This window comes from Ixodes scapularis, unplaced genomic scaffold (genome assembly GCF_016920785.2).
Source record: "Ixodes scapularis isolate PalLabHiFi unplaced genomic scaffold, ASM1692078v2 PGA_scaffold1__304_contigs__length_218370807, whole genome shotgun sequence".
Lineage (NCBI taxonomy): Eukaryota > Metazoa > Arthropoda > Arachnida > Ixodida > Ixodidae > Ixodes > Ixodes scapularis.
This window is the reverse complement of record NW_024609846.1, coordinates 8,941,619-8,954,900: the sequence shown is the minus strand read 5'-3', so window position 1 is coordinate 8,954,900 and position 13,282 is coordinate 8,941,619. Positions and strand designations below refer to the sequence as shown.

The 13,282-nt window shown below is 46.7% G+C and overlaps 1 pseudogene; it reads right to left on the bottom strand.

Annotated features, from left to right (window-relative positions):
* Positions 1 to 9,668: 9,668 nt before the first annotated feature.
* LOC115318304 lies at positions 9,669 to 10,153 on the bottom strand (annotated as a pseudogene).
* Between the last annotated feature and the right edge of the window lie 3,129 nt (positions 10,154 to 13,282).

The window sequence follows — 13,282 nt, the reverse complement described above, 5'->3', positions numbered from 1 at the left end:
TCCATACCAAATATCCGTATATTCATCGCTGTAGTGTTCAGGGTACGTCCCAACAGTACTCTCGTAGTCATCTCGTAGTGTTATACTTCCATCCCAAGCTGCAAGTAATACAAAAATAAAGGACGGAGTTAGAAGCAACACTCCGCATAATACGATCTATCTGTCACTTCAAAACTTTATAACCCACTCCGCTTTTGTATTGATGTTCAAAAACTGCATGTTTACATTGTCTTATGGATGGATGGATGGATGGATGAATACGGCTGAGCCCTTTGGATCGGGCGGTAGCTTACGCCACCAAGCCATTTTGTTTTACCATTTAAGCTTAGGATATTTAAATGTGAAATCTATATTCACTCCGCAGTGCAAAGAAAGTGAGTCTATGAAACCCCCTTGCCATCAGTGAATAAGAAAATACCTAGTTTTCTCTCGATTTCTGCCACCATTCACTTAATCTTTGCTTGGTAATCTCTACAGTTTTGAAATCCACTCTCCCTTCGCTGTCTCTAAAACCCAATGACTTTATTAAATCTATGTTGTCTTCGGTAGGCATAGGGTGAAGCCCTTTACAGTAGAGTATCAAGTGGTCAGCCGTCTCGTCCTCCTCTCCACAAGCAGTGCACACTGTATCAATTTCCTGGTACTTCACTCTGTATGTTCTGGTTCGCAGAACACCCGTCCTCGCCTCAAACAGCAATGAGCTTCCCCTAGAATTGTCATAAATGCTTTCTTTGGCAATAACTCTTTTGTTTAATCTATAGCTTTCCCGAGCCGTCTTTATCTGCATTCCCTCTAGCCACCGATCTCTTTCTGTGGCCTTAACTTTCTTCTTAACTGAGACTTGCTCTTCCGTATCTTCGCTATAGCCCAAAAACTTTCCTCTTAATTTCCTAGTGCGCTGTCTCCACTTTGTGTCTACACTCCTCATGTATAAATAGCTGAAAACCTTTCGTGCCCATTGCTCCCCGTCCATTTGCCTCAACCTATCCTCAAATTCTACCTTGCTCACCGCTTCCCTGCTCTCAAATGATGCCCATCCCATGTCTCCTTGTACTCCCTGGTTTGGCGTTTTGCAATGTGCCCCCAAAGCCAGTCTACCTACTCCGCGCTGTTTTATTTCTAGTCTCGCATGCACTTCGGATTTCATGCATAGCACTGCGTTTCCAAAAGTCAAGCCAGGCACCATGACCCCTTTCCAAATCTCTCTCACCACCTCATACCTGTTGTAATTCCAAAGTGCTCTATTTTTCATTACAGCTGCATTTCTGTTGCCCTTACCTATTATATACTTTTCATGGTCTCTGAGATATTCTGCACCATCACATATCCATACTCCTAGATGCTTGTATTTACTAGCTCTCTCAACTGTAATATTCTGTATCTTCAGCCTCTTAACTTCATCCTCGTTAAAAATCATGACTGCCGATTTTTCGCTACTGAATTCTAAACCTAATTCCTCTCCTTCCCTACCACAGATGCTCATTAATTCCTGCAACTCTGTCCTGTTGTTAGCCATTAGTACAATATCATCCGCATACATCAATCCCGGTAAGGATTGCTGAATTTTTTGGCCTAGCTTACTGTAAGAAAGGTTGAACCCAAGCCCACTCTTCTCTAGTCTATCCTCCAATCCTCTCAGATACAACATAAACAGCAAAGGCGATAACGGGCACCCCTGCCTAAGGCCTCGTCTTATCTCTATTTTCCCTGTCGCCTTTCCTTCCCATGTTATAATCACCTTGTTATCGTTGTAAATGTTCCTTAATAGTGCTGTTAGTCATTCATCTAGGTTTAAGTTCTCCATTATGTCCCACAGGTTTCTTTGGTTCACATTGTCATAGGCACCCTTGATATCCAGAAATGCCAGCCAGAGCTGTCAGTTTTCTTTTTGCGCTATTTCTATACACTGTGTTAGAGAAAATAAATTGTCCTCCAACCTTCTTTGTTTTCGAAACCCGTTCTGTAACTCGCCCAGTATGCCCTCGCAATCTACCCATTCCTCCAGTCTGTTCTTTATAATCTGCATTACCAACCTGTAAATAACCGGTGTCACGGTTATAGGTCGATAATTCCTAATATCAGACTTATCTCCCTTTCCCTTATATATCATACTCATCCTACTAAGCCTCCATTCATCTGGAATATTTCCTTTTGTTATCATGGTACTCACTACCTCCCTTAGTTTTGCCTTAGATTTAGGACCCAAATTCTTCACCAGCTTGATAGGGATACCATCTGTGCCTGTCGAAGTGCCACTAGGGACTCTTCGTTCCGCCTTTTCCCATTCTCTTTGTCCAAAATCCGCGATGTCACAAACTGGACTGCTACTTCCTTCGGTTCTCCTATCTTCCACATGTACCCGTTCCCGAAATTTCTCCTCCATCACTGCTCCTATATATTTTATCGCATCATCTCCCTCTAATTGATCTCCCTGATGCGAGAGTATGAACCTCTGTCTAGCTTGCGTTGTTTCACCGAGTGAGTTCAAGTGCTCCCAAAACTTCTTGGCAGCGTTTCTATCTTTCTTATTTACATTACTCATCCATTCCTCACCCTTTCTCTGAATTTTCGCATTGATCAAACTGGATGCCTCTCGGCGACATGTTATAAAATTGTCCCATTTTCTTTTTACTTCCGTTTCGGACTCCCCACTACGCTTGGAATACCTGTGTTCTCTAGAGGCTTCCTGACGTTTTTGTATCGCCTGCTTCACTTCTTTGTCCCACCAACTTTTTGGTCTATGTCCTTGCTTCCCCTTTCGTTTACTCTTAACTTTGTCTAGTTCTAGAGCAAAAAGCCTAGTTAGGCTCTCATAGGTCCAATCTGTATGCTGTTGCCCTGAAACTGCTGCCTCTATTCTTTCAACAACTATTTCCAACTCTTTGTCGCTGCAGAAAGTTTGCTTTGAATTATGTTGTCTAGTTTCAGCATTTACTTCTCTGGCAAAATTCAGCTTAATACGTTTGTGATCACTACCAAGACTTTTGGAACCTTCTTCATCTATTTTCATTACTTGTAACTTACCATATATTTTGTGTGACATGAGTACGTAATCTATCGTTGAATGCAGATTGCCAGCTTCCCAAGTTATGTGCCCGTCACACTTATGACTGGTATTACATAAAACTAAGTCATGTTTTTCCACCAGTTCTAGTAATATGCTTCCAGTTGAGTCCGTATACCCATCCCGACCCTCAATATGGGCATTCATGTCTCCCATAATAATTATTTCGGAGCCTTCCCCTAGTTCACTAATGTCTCTTGCTATGCAATCAATCATTTTTCTGTTTTCCTCTTTAGCACCTGTCCCTGTCCATAAGTAAACAACTCCAAGGACTGTTGATTCCCCAGCGACTTTTCCTTTCAGCCACAAATGTTCGGCGCACTCCTTTCTGATCCTTTGAAAGCTCCTATTCTTCTTAATAAATGCTCCAATTCCACCTCCCTTCCTCGTTCCCTCCATTCTGTTGCATTCTTCCCACACATAGTCAGGGTTGCAAGGTGGCTGCTCCATGTCTCTGAGATGTGTTTCCACAAACCCATACACCATTAAATCCTCCTTTCTTAGTTGCTCCTCTACCTCTTCCCCTTTTAACCTATTTCTGCCACCTTGCATGTTAATATATCCAATGTCTGATTGTGCTGTTTTTTTATACCTGTTCTTACGGTTTCTCCTCTTTTTAACCCTGGGTGCCTCTCCTGACTTCGTTGGGTTTTCAATTACTTCAGTGCCCCCAGGGCCCTCGGTCCCCCCAAAAAAGCAGTCACCGTGCGGCCCATCCTATCCCCCACCCTGTAACCCGTGGCCTCACTGTAGTGAATGCCATCTGCAAAAGGGCGGGAGCCAGCCTCGTACACTTCTCTGTTTACTTCCATTACGTCGTACCGAAGCTGTCGACTCATACCCTTAATTACTCCGTTGACATCGACAACCCTCCTCTCCGTTAACCCGGACTGCCCCCGAACTTCTGGAATGGTGCACACAACCACATGCACATTCTCAGACACGTCCCTCAGCTTACGTATTCCCACGTTTAGCTGCTTTCCGAGGTTCTGGCTCCTACCCTTCAGCACATCATTAAGCCCCGCATGAAGTATTACTAGGTTCCTTCCCTCCCGGTTATCCCACACCCCCTCACGTGCTGCGGTCATAGCATCCACCATACACTTCCCTGGCTGGACCTCTACGGTTACCCTCTGGTCTCCCTTCACCCTGTTATGTACACCCCTCCTAACCCGTGCTACGTTAGAGCTTCCCACTACCAGTACCCTAGATCCCCCTGGTGCCTGCGCGCCTTTGTCCTGCGACTTATCTCCTGTCACCTGACTGCCCGACGCCTGCTGCTCGAAGGCGCCATTGAGCTGAGGTTCAATCAGCTCTCCAACGTCGTCGAGCCCGCCTGCCAACAGGCCGGACTCCCGACCACCAGGGACCCCAGCCTGCAGACTGGTGGTTCGTCCCGCTAGAACTGACACTTCCTCCTTTCTTCCCTCGCTACTCTCACTCGCTCGAATTACCCCTTCCAGGCGCTCTACCCTACTGTCACACTCCCTCTTACGCTCCTCTAAACCCGCCTTCCATACTTCCCCCAGCTCTTCCGCCTGCTTCTCGAGGCCGACCCGCTGCTCCCTCTCATGATTAAGCTGCCTAGTCAGCTCCTCTACCTGGGCCTCGAGACCCACCCGCTTCTCTCCTTCTGCCTTAAGCTGGGCCTCAATCTCCCGAACTCTACCCTCCCATTCCCCAGTTACCTGCTGAAGCTTCACACAAAGCCGACACTCGAAACTCACCCCCGCCGCCTCCTCCAGGCTCCCGAAACCCGTCTCCTCCAGGTAACACCCCCTCCCACACCCCTCGCACTGCACCAACTCGTCCCCACCCTTGTCATGCCGACCCAAATCTAGACCCATGTCTAGACCGGGAACAAACCGTCCCTTCCCGCCAAAAATTCAAACAGAGCCTACTTTGCGAAACTAACGTTAACTGCTGCTGTTCAAACCTAATACTGCTACCGCATAGTCACTTCCAATCAACTCTCAAAAAAAGAGAGAGAAAAGGAGAAAAACTGGCACTTAGCTTCGGATGCTCGAGGAGAACCAGGAAACACGTCCGCTCACCGCAACTCTGCGGTGACTTATTCTTTCGAGATTTCACGCCATCTACCGGGAAACGCGTCACAGATTTCCCTGTTCGGGGCATTGCCAACTTAGGCTCGCGGGCAGCACACGATGCTTTAAATACGATGGCTGGGATAGGCCGCCTACTTCAATATTTTCGTCGCCAGCTGCTCGTAGCTGTGCTTCTGGGGCAGCGCCCCAGCGACAAAATTGACATCTTCCCTACTAGTAATCTTGACGGCGTCATCGATTTTTTGTCTCTCCGTACGCGATAGACTAAAGGTCAAAGCTTCGGGCCACCACGCTCAATTGGGAATCATCTAGGAACTATGTGGCATATCGCGCCGACGTGCAAACTAGTGCGCGCGTTTCGAAGAGCTGATGTACACGTCAGAACAACACGCGGTTCGTAGCAGGTTCGGGATTGGACCTAGTGGTCCGCAGCGTTGGGCTTTAGTCTAGCGGAGGGTGAGACAAAGCAGCCATACTTTAGTGAACTTGTCCTGACTTCCGTACGAAGGCAGAGTACTAATTATACCACTGCGCCTAGCGAAAGATAAAAAAAAAACCTGGCTCCTAATCCTTTTTTCCTGTTAACACGACGTCGGACCAAGTCAATACCACCCAGGTAGCAAAGCTATAGTGCCGAATTTTCTACGTGATCTAACGAGCCGCATTGTCACATATTAAACGCGAGTGCCGTGTCAGCGTAAACCCAAACTCGTCTTCTGACGGAATGAAGGAGAGTTCCTTTGGCGCTCGCGTCTAATATGTGCAACGCGGTGGTCCTTCGTAGGTGACCTGTAAGATTCATCGTTAGGACTTTCTATCTACACTTGGTTTCACATAAAATCCGACCACAGACAACGCTACGACGTAGCCGATTAAACAGCGCAGAAAGTTCATCGTCACGGCGGTCGTTGTCTTTGCGCCTTTGCGGTCACCAGTTAAACCAATCACGCAAAAAAAAAAAAAAAGAAGAAAAAGGCTTAGTATTATGGGGCGTTCACTGTGCTCGAGGGGATTTAGCCGGGGACACCAAACACTGAAAGGCGTCAAGGCAATTTTTGACGCTTCTTAATTGACTACATAAAATCGTAGCGGCGGCTGCGATCGGAATTTGAAACGGAGTATAGGCAGTATTCACTGAACGCCATATTTGAGTGCGGTGTTTAGAGCGCATGCTCTAAACGAGGTCGCACGAAAGCGATTGTCCCGTAAACTTTCGTCGGTCAGAAAACAATTAAATTACATCGCCATTGCTTTCATTATTATCATCCGCACAATAACCAAAATTTTATTACTCCGCCGTACGAGGGGTTACGTTTTAAACGGATCCCAACTGTTCAGTTTGCACCTGCCAAACACACTGCATTTTCGTTGGTAACAGCGGAAGCTCTGACGCAACATCACACAAAGAGATCTGCCTCAACTTTTGACTGCTGTCTCGGTAAATTACTTGATTCTAGGAAGGGCAAGATTTAGGGTATTCAGGGAAACTCAGTTTTTCGTCGATGATTCTTGTACGCATTAGAATGAATGAATGTTCTAAGAGTACCGAAACTCTCAAGCTTCACTTTAGAACCGAGTCGCGGCGCAACAATCGCGATCCGCAATATGGCCCTTCCCCGTGCGGTGAAGCGTATGCAGTGTAGCGTTCGTTCTCGTGTGAGCTCTTCAATTCAGGTTCCTGGCCTTTGGTGACACTTGCTCGTTTTAATGCGTTAGCGTTAGAACTAGGGTGACCAGACGTCCCGTTTTGGCCGGGACAGTCCCGTTTATGAGGTCCGCTTCTGCCGTCCTGTCTTTTTGTCCCAATTAAGAATGATGTCCAGTTTTCGCAGGAGTGCAGAGTTTCGATATTGCCACCAAGCGAGTTGAAGCAAACCGAAACTCGCTTTGAAACCAAATGAGAGCAGGCAACTAAACTGTGAATGTGGCTGCTCCCTAGGCCCTAGGACCTAGTGCAATATGGTAAGGCTTGGAAATAAGAGAAGTTATTTTATTAAATTGTTTCTCCCAATCTCAATCTTTATTTACCCCCCCCCCCCCCCCCCCCCCCCCTCGGGATGTCTCGTTTTCTACCTTGAGGAATATCATCACCCTAATTAAAACTTTCGCTCTGGCGAAGGCTCTGGCGAAGACCCATTGCTCCGAAGCGCTGACGTGAGCACGTGTCAACCTCGCCCTCTCTTCCCGGCGCTGACAGACTGACAGACACCGACGGGTTTCGTCAAAACGAGCCCTTTCGTTTTCGGCAAAGTCACGCGTACATCTGGCGTAGAGACAGAGAGAAGGAGGAGGCGCCGCGCAGAACCTCCTAGATAACAAAGACGAACTGCTGAATGAGGTGGCTTAATCAGAGAAGGTTAACGCTAGAACGCAGAGTAAAAACGAGTGCGTGTTACGTCAGCGCTCGGCTTTGAGTCAAGTGTGAGCCGAACGTTGAAGCAATCGTCGTGTCCAATCTCTGAGAAACGTTGGCCTTCTCTGATGACGTCATCTCATTCAGTACCACGGCCTTGTTATCTCGGAGGTGTTGCACCGCGGCGCTGTGGAATGCGGGCGTGCTCAGTTGCCGCTCTGCTGCCGGCAGCTGTCCTTCGCTCTGGATTTCCTTAGTAGCGGTGCGTGGGCTGTGATGTCACGATGTGTTTGTGTAGTTTAAATGATGGATGCGGTTCACTCCTCGAGTTGTATGAATGCGGTTCCTTTTACGAGTGGTATGGATATGGTTCTTTCCTCATGTTAAATGAGTGACCGTGTTCAAGGGCGTCGACGTACTCTGAGAGGCACTTTGAGAGGCAGAGTATAAAAAAAGGGACGAAAGAAATCACAGGAAGATCCATTGGTGGATTTTTGGGGAATCCGTTGGCATAACCCTTGGCAAACGCCACACACGTTCCTTTTTGGAAACGCTAACACTGTAAGCTAAGGGGTAAGCGTTATTGTTTCCCAAAGGGGGACGTGTGCGGCGTTTCCCGAGGGTCGTGCTAACGTGTTCCTGAAGAATCCACCAATGGACCTTCCTGTAGACCTTATTAAAGTTTTTTTGTTCGTTCCGAAATCTGCGTCCCATGCTCCTTGCAGTCTCGTCTCTCTCTCTCTCTCTCTCACCTCGAAACACATTAAAGTCTAGTTTTGTGCTCAGTGTCTGAGGTGTACAGTTTGAAACTCACCATCAACGCAACCGGAGCGAGCTGACGAGCGGGCAATCTTTTTCGAAGAAACCAGATCAGCGGCTACTTGATATAAAAATTAAATCTAGAGAAAATGAATACACCTTCCGTTCGGTCCTCTCATCGAAGTCCAGAGCTTTCACCGGTTCGTACTCGTCGTAGCCGTAGTAGCGCGGAAACGTTTTATATACGTTTTTTTCTGTTGTTTTGGGCTGACCCCCAAAATGGTGGATTGATAACTTCCACCACTGGCTAAACCAGCCAATAAGAACTGAATTTTTCGTTAGTGACTTCGGGTTATCGGGTTGGAGAGAATTCGGTACTCTGGGTACATTCAGTGACTTTAATATGCAGCATCAAGCACGTTGATCAAAACCAAGAATAATACCCGTGCCCCACGGGCAACTCGATTGCCATTTACAACAAATGACATTTGTGTGATGGGCAAATCAGCTCGCAATCTATCGCGCGTGGAATGCGCCACGCCCGGAGTGTCGCGCGCTGATTGGCCGTCCGCTCAAATATCATTCGTTGTAAATGGCATTCGAGTTGCCCGTGTGGCACGGGTATAAGTCAACGCCCGCGACTCTGCTATTACCATGCATGAAGTGACTTCATTACACGACCAGCCATGCATACTTTCGAAATTTGGCGTAAAGTTTCGTATTGATATTCGTAATTGATTTAACAAATATTGGGGCGTCTTTAAATAAATATTACAAATCACTATATCGAGGCCCTCTCTACGTGACCAACACAATAGCCTAGTAACTTCCAGATATCTCAAGACAATTCCTTTGAAAGGCTGCTTAGTATATCTGATCGAGCGGCGTCCAGGGGCCCGCCGTTGAAGCTCAAAGAAGGAATAACACCCACCGGCGGGTGGTCATCGTCTCTGACTCTCAAGCACCGCAAACGCGGGTGCCCGGCCCCGTTTATTTCACGCGTGGCTTCGGCTTCTTTTTCAGTGCCGGCATTATAGACTATATACAAATACTACATACTCACTCCCTCCCTCGACAAAACAAAAAAAAAATCAGAGACCAAAAAAGGAGGAAAATATGACCATAACGTATTCTCTCCCTCTCTTCACACACAAAAACAGAAGGAAAATACCACTTCTTGAAAAAAAATGGACTTCACATTGTATCGAAAGTTCCAAGAAAAGAAAAAAAATTAGTCCAAAGATTCAAATGTCCATGATTTCATGAAATGTGGATGATGGGCTCATGTCCAAGATATTCATGACACAGTCTTTAAATCGTTCTGGTAAACGTGTATGACGTCTTTGGCCTCCTTCTACTTGAAATGTCGATGGTAGAGGTGTTGAAACAGGCGTGGCGAAGCCCGATCCGATAGGTGTGCTTGCAGTCAGGTGTGATGGTGATGAGCATGATGGTGCACCAAAAACTGCATCCCCAGTGAACACGGCAATTGTATTAGGAGTAGCTGAACCCTCCGGCTCAGGACCAGCACCCGAAACACAATCAGGCGCAGAGTCAATTGGGGACTCATGCACTGGAGGCGTTACGCCGGCCTCGGAGTCCAAAGGGGGAGGGGGGGGGGGGGCCCTGGTGATCTGCCGCTCGGACTGGAGTCTAGCAGAAAGCTCCAGTACCCAAGTCCAAAGAGTGAAGAACTTGGACCATGAGGTGAAACAGGAGTCGGGGTTGCAGGCCCAAGAAGGTTACGAACAGCTAAGTCGATGCCTGGCGAAGAAGCAGGTGGCGGGGATGAACCACGACCATGAACATCTGGAGCCATGCAGCGGCACCCAGTAGCACCAGGAACCTGAGCACCTGAAACCGCTGAACCAGGAACCTCGGGGTCTCCGAGAGGAGGGCAGCCAGGAGCATTTTCTGCAAAGGGTGAGGGAAATAGGGTGAAAATATCGTCTTCTAGAGCCTAAGAATACTTCTTCGAAGGCTGCAGCGTTGTTCGAGTGAGCCTTTCAGCTTTCCAGGTAGTTCCATCGTCGAGTTTTTATGTAGACGGACAAATCTTTTCACGGCTCTCCTGCGGAATTAAATATTTATGTCGCATTTTGCCTTTTGGTTTTGATTTGAAAATCTTCACAAAATTTCAAGGTGCAAAAGATGGAATCTTCATGGCTCTACGTGAGTCAGAGTAGTGCTTCATCTTTTCTTGATAGGTCTGAACCCTATTCGGTAACCCATGTCGAACCTCAGCCTGTGGTATTGAAGGCTCATTGGTATTCCTTCCTTGAAGGTGCAAGCGTGTACGATGATTGCGACTCCCGTAGCAGCATAGCGTGTGCTTCTATTACACCAAGGTACTCAATGATCGTGTCGTAAATAGAACGCTGTTGTACAAGGTCAATTGAATTGTAGTTTTTAGAACCCTATTAAAAGCGTTCCACTTGGCCATCCGCTTGTGGGTGGTATAACGCAGACTTGGGTCTGTTTCATTCCATTTGTCTCGAGGAACTGTGAAAATTCACTTGAAGTAAATTGAGGTCCATTATCGCTGGTAATCTCCTGGGGTAGTCCCTCGCGAGAAAAAACTGACTTCAGGAAACTGATGACCGAACCAGTCGTGACACTGGAGACAGCCGCCACTTCCGGCCATTTGCTCTGGTAATCCACTGTAAGTGATGAAAAATCGTTCCTTGGCCGGTGCCTCTTGGAATGGGCCAATTATATTTATTTATTTATTTATTTGTACATACTGCTGGCCCGTGGGGCCGTGGCAGGGAGGAAAAAACACACACACACACACACACACAAAAAGAATATGACTCATACCTCCAACAGAGCTACGAACAATAAAGTGGTTACAAGATTAAATACAAAACGCGCCGAGAGCGCAAAATAGAAAACAAGAGAACTAAATGCACGTAAGAAGTGATAATAAATTTAACAATGACAATATACTGACAAAAATTATCACCAATAACTAATAACTGAGGGCACGTGCCGTGTACAAATGTACACGGCACGTGTCGTGTACATAGGTCGGCATTTTAGAGCCCCTTCATTCACCATCACATCACGAACAAAATCACGTCTCCAAATTCATTCGCATTCACGTCACAAGGTACTCCGACCTCTTAAAGTCACAGCCCTTCACATCCCTGCGTTCAACCGCGCCAAAACTTCATCCCCTTCACACCACGGGTTTCAAACTCCGCCGAGAATTCATCCCCTTCACATCACGGCGTTCAACTGCGTCAAGAATTCATCCCCATCACATCACCGCCGCCTCCGAATTCATGGAGTCATTCACCATCAGATCACCAATTCACGAAGTCATTCACCATCACCATCGTGAATTCATCGGAATTCACCATCACATCACGAATTCACCATCACTTCATGAATTCATCCGAATTCACCATTCCTTCAAGAAGTCATCCGAATTTACCATCACATCATAAATTCATCCGAATTCACCATCACACCACGAATTCATCCGAATTCACCATCACATCATGAATTCATCCGAATTAACCATCACCTCACGAAGCTATTCACCATCACAGTCATTACGAATTCACCGGAATTCACCATCACATCATGAATTCCGCAGAATTCACGCAGTCATTCGGGTTCATTCTGACTAAATTCGACTTCACGGCTGGTAGCCCCTCACGAGTTCGCTGTTCTTGCGGAATAGAACTGTGGCGCCTTTTTTTGTCAGCCACTTGAAACCAGGACCTTACTCCGTCGGGGAAGTGGGGTATTTCGAGTGCGCGAAATGCAAAGCACATTGGTAGAGCGCCAACCCAGTCAATGCCGCGCTGCGATCGTGTGACGTGAATGTGCTCCGTGCGCCGCCGCGGGGTACAGGAGCTCAATTGATTCGCGAGGAACCGCTCAGAACTTCGGCAAAATTAAATGTGAAGTGCCTAAGTAAACGACTAGCCCCCTCCCCTCACCTTCATTGCCACTGCCACCGCGCTTCCCTTATAAACAGCTGTTACTGCAAATGTGAGACAAAGGGGTACCGCGCTGAGGCGCGCACGGCTACGCAGCGAGACTGGTGCCCTAACCGCTAAAGTCAAATGGGTCCTTGTCGTCTGCGGTGAAGGATGAAAACAACCAGCAAGCAAGCAAGCACCTGCGTAACATGTTTTCCGCCTATTCTGAATTCATAACCATATTCACTATCACGTCGAGAAGTAAGTTCACAATGTTACTTCCCATCACGAACTTATCAAGTTCACGAGCCACTCACATCACAAATTCATCGTGTTCACGAGCCATTCACCATCACGTCACGAATTTGTTGAGTCATTTACATCACAATGAATTCTATTCAATTCACGAAGTCATTCACAAGAACAACACATCATGAGTTCATTCAAATTCACGAGGTCATTCATCATCACACCACGACTTCATTCAACATCACCATCACGAATTCATCCAAATTCACAAAGTCATTCACCATCACATCACAACTTTGTTCAACATAACATCACGAATTCATTCAAATTCGTGAAGTCATTCACCATCACATCACGACTTCATTCACCATCACATCACAAATTCATTCAAATTCACGAAGTCATTCACCATCACATCACGACTTCATGACTTCATTCACCATCACATCACGAATTCAATCAAAGTCACGAATTCATTAACCATCACATCACGAATTCATTCAAATTCAGAAAGTCATTCACCATCACATCATGATTTTTTCCAATTTCAAGAATTCATTAGAGCCATTCAGATTCATGCCGTGAACGTGAATGAAGGTGAATGAGCGAGTTCATGAATGAATTTGCCGAGGTATGGTCGTGTATCTATGCCAAGCTTGGTCCAAGGATGTAAAGGAAACTCTACTGGCTGCAGAGGCGCGGGAGATGACTTAGCTGACTTGTTGGTCGCTTGGCAGACACTATGCAGTGCTGCACGCAGTTTTTAATTTTAAGTGAGGCCACCAATAAAGTTCTTTCATGAGGCTTGTGGTCCTTGAAATTCCTTGATGCGTTTCGCGACAAACCTCAATCTCTT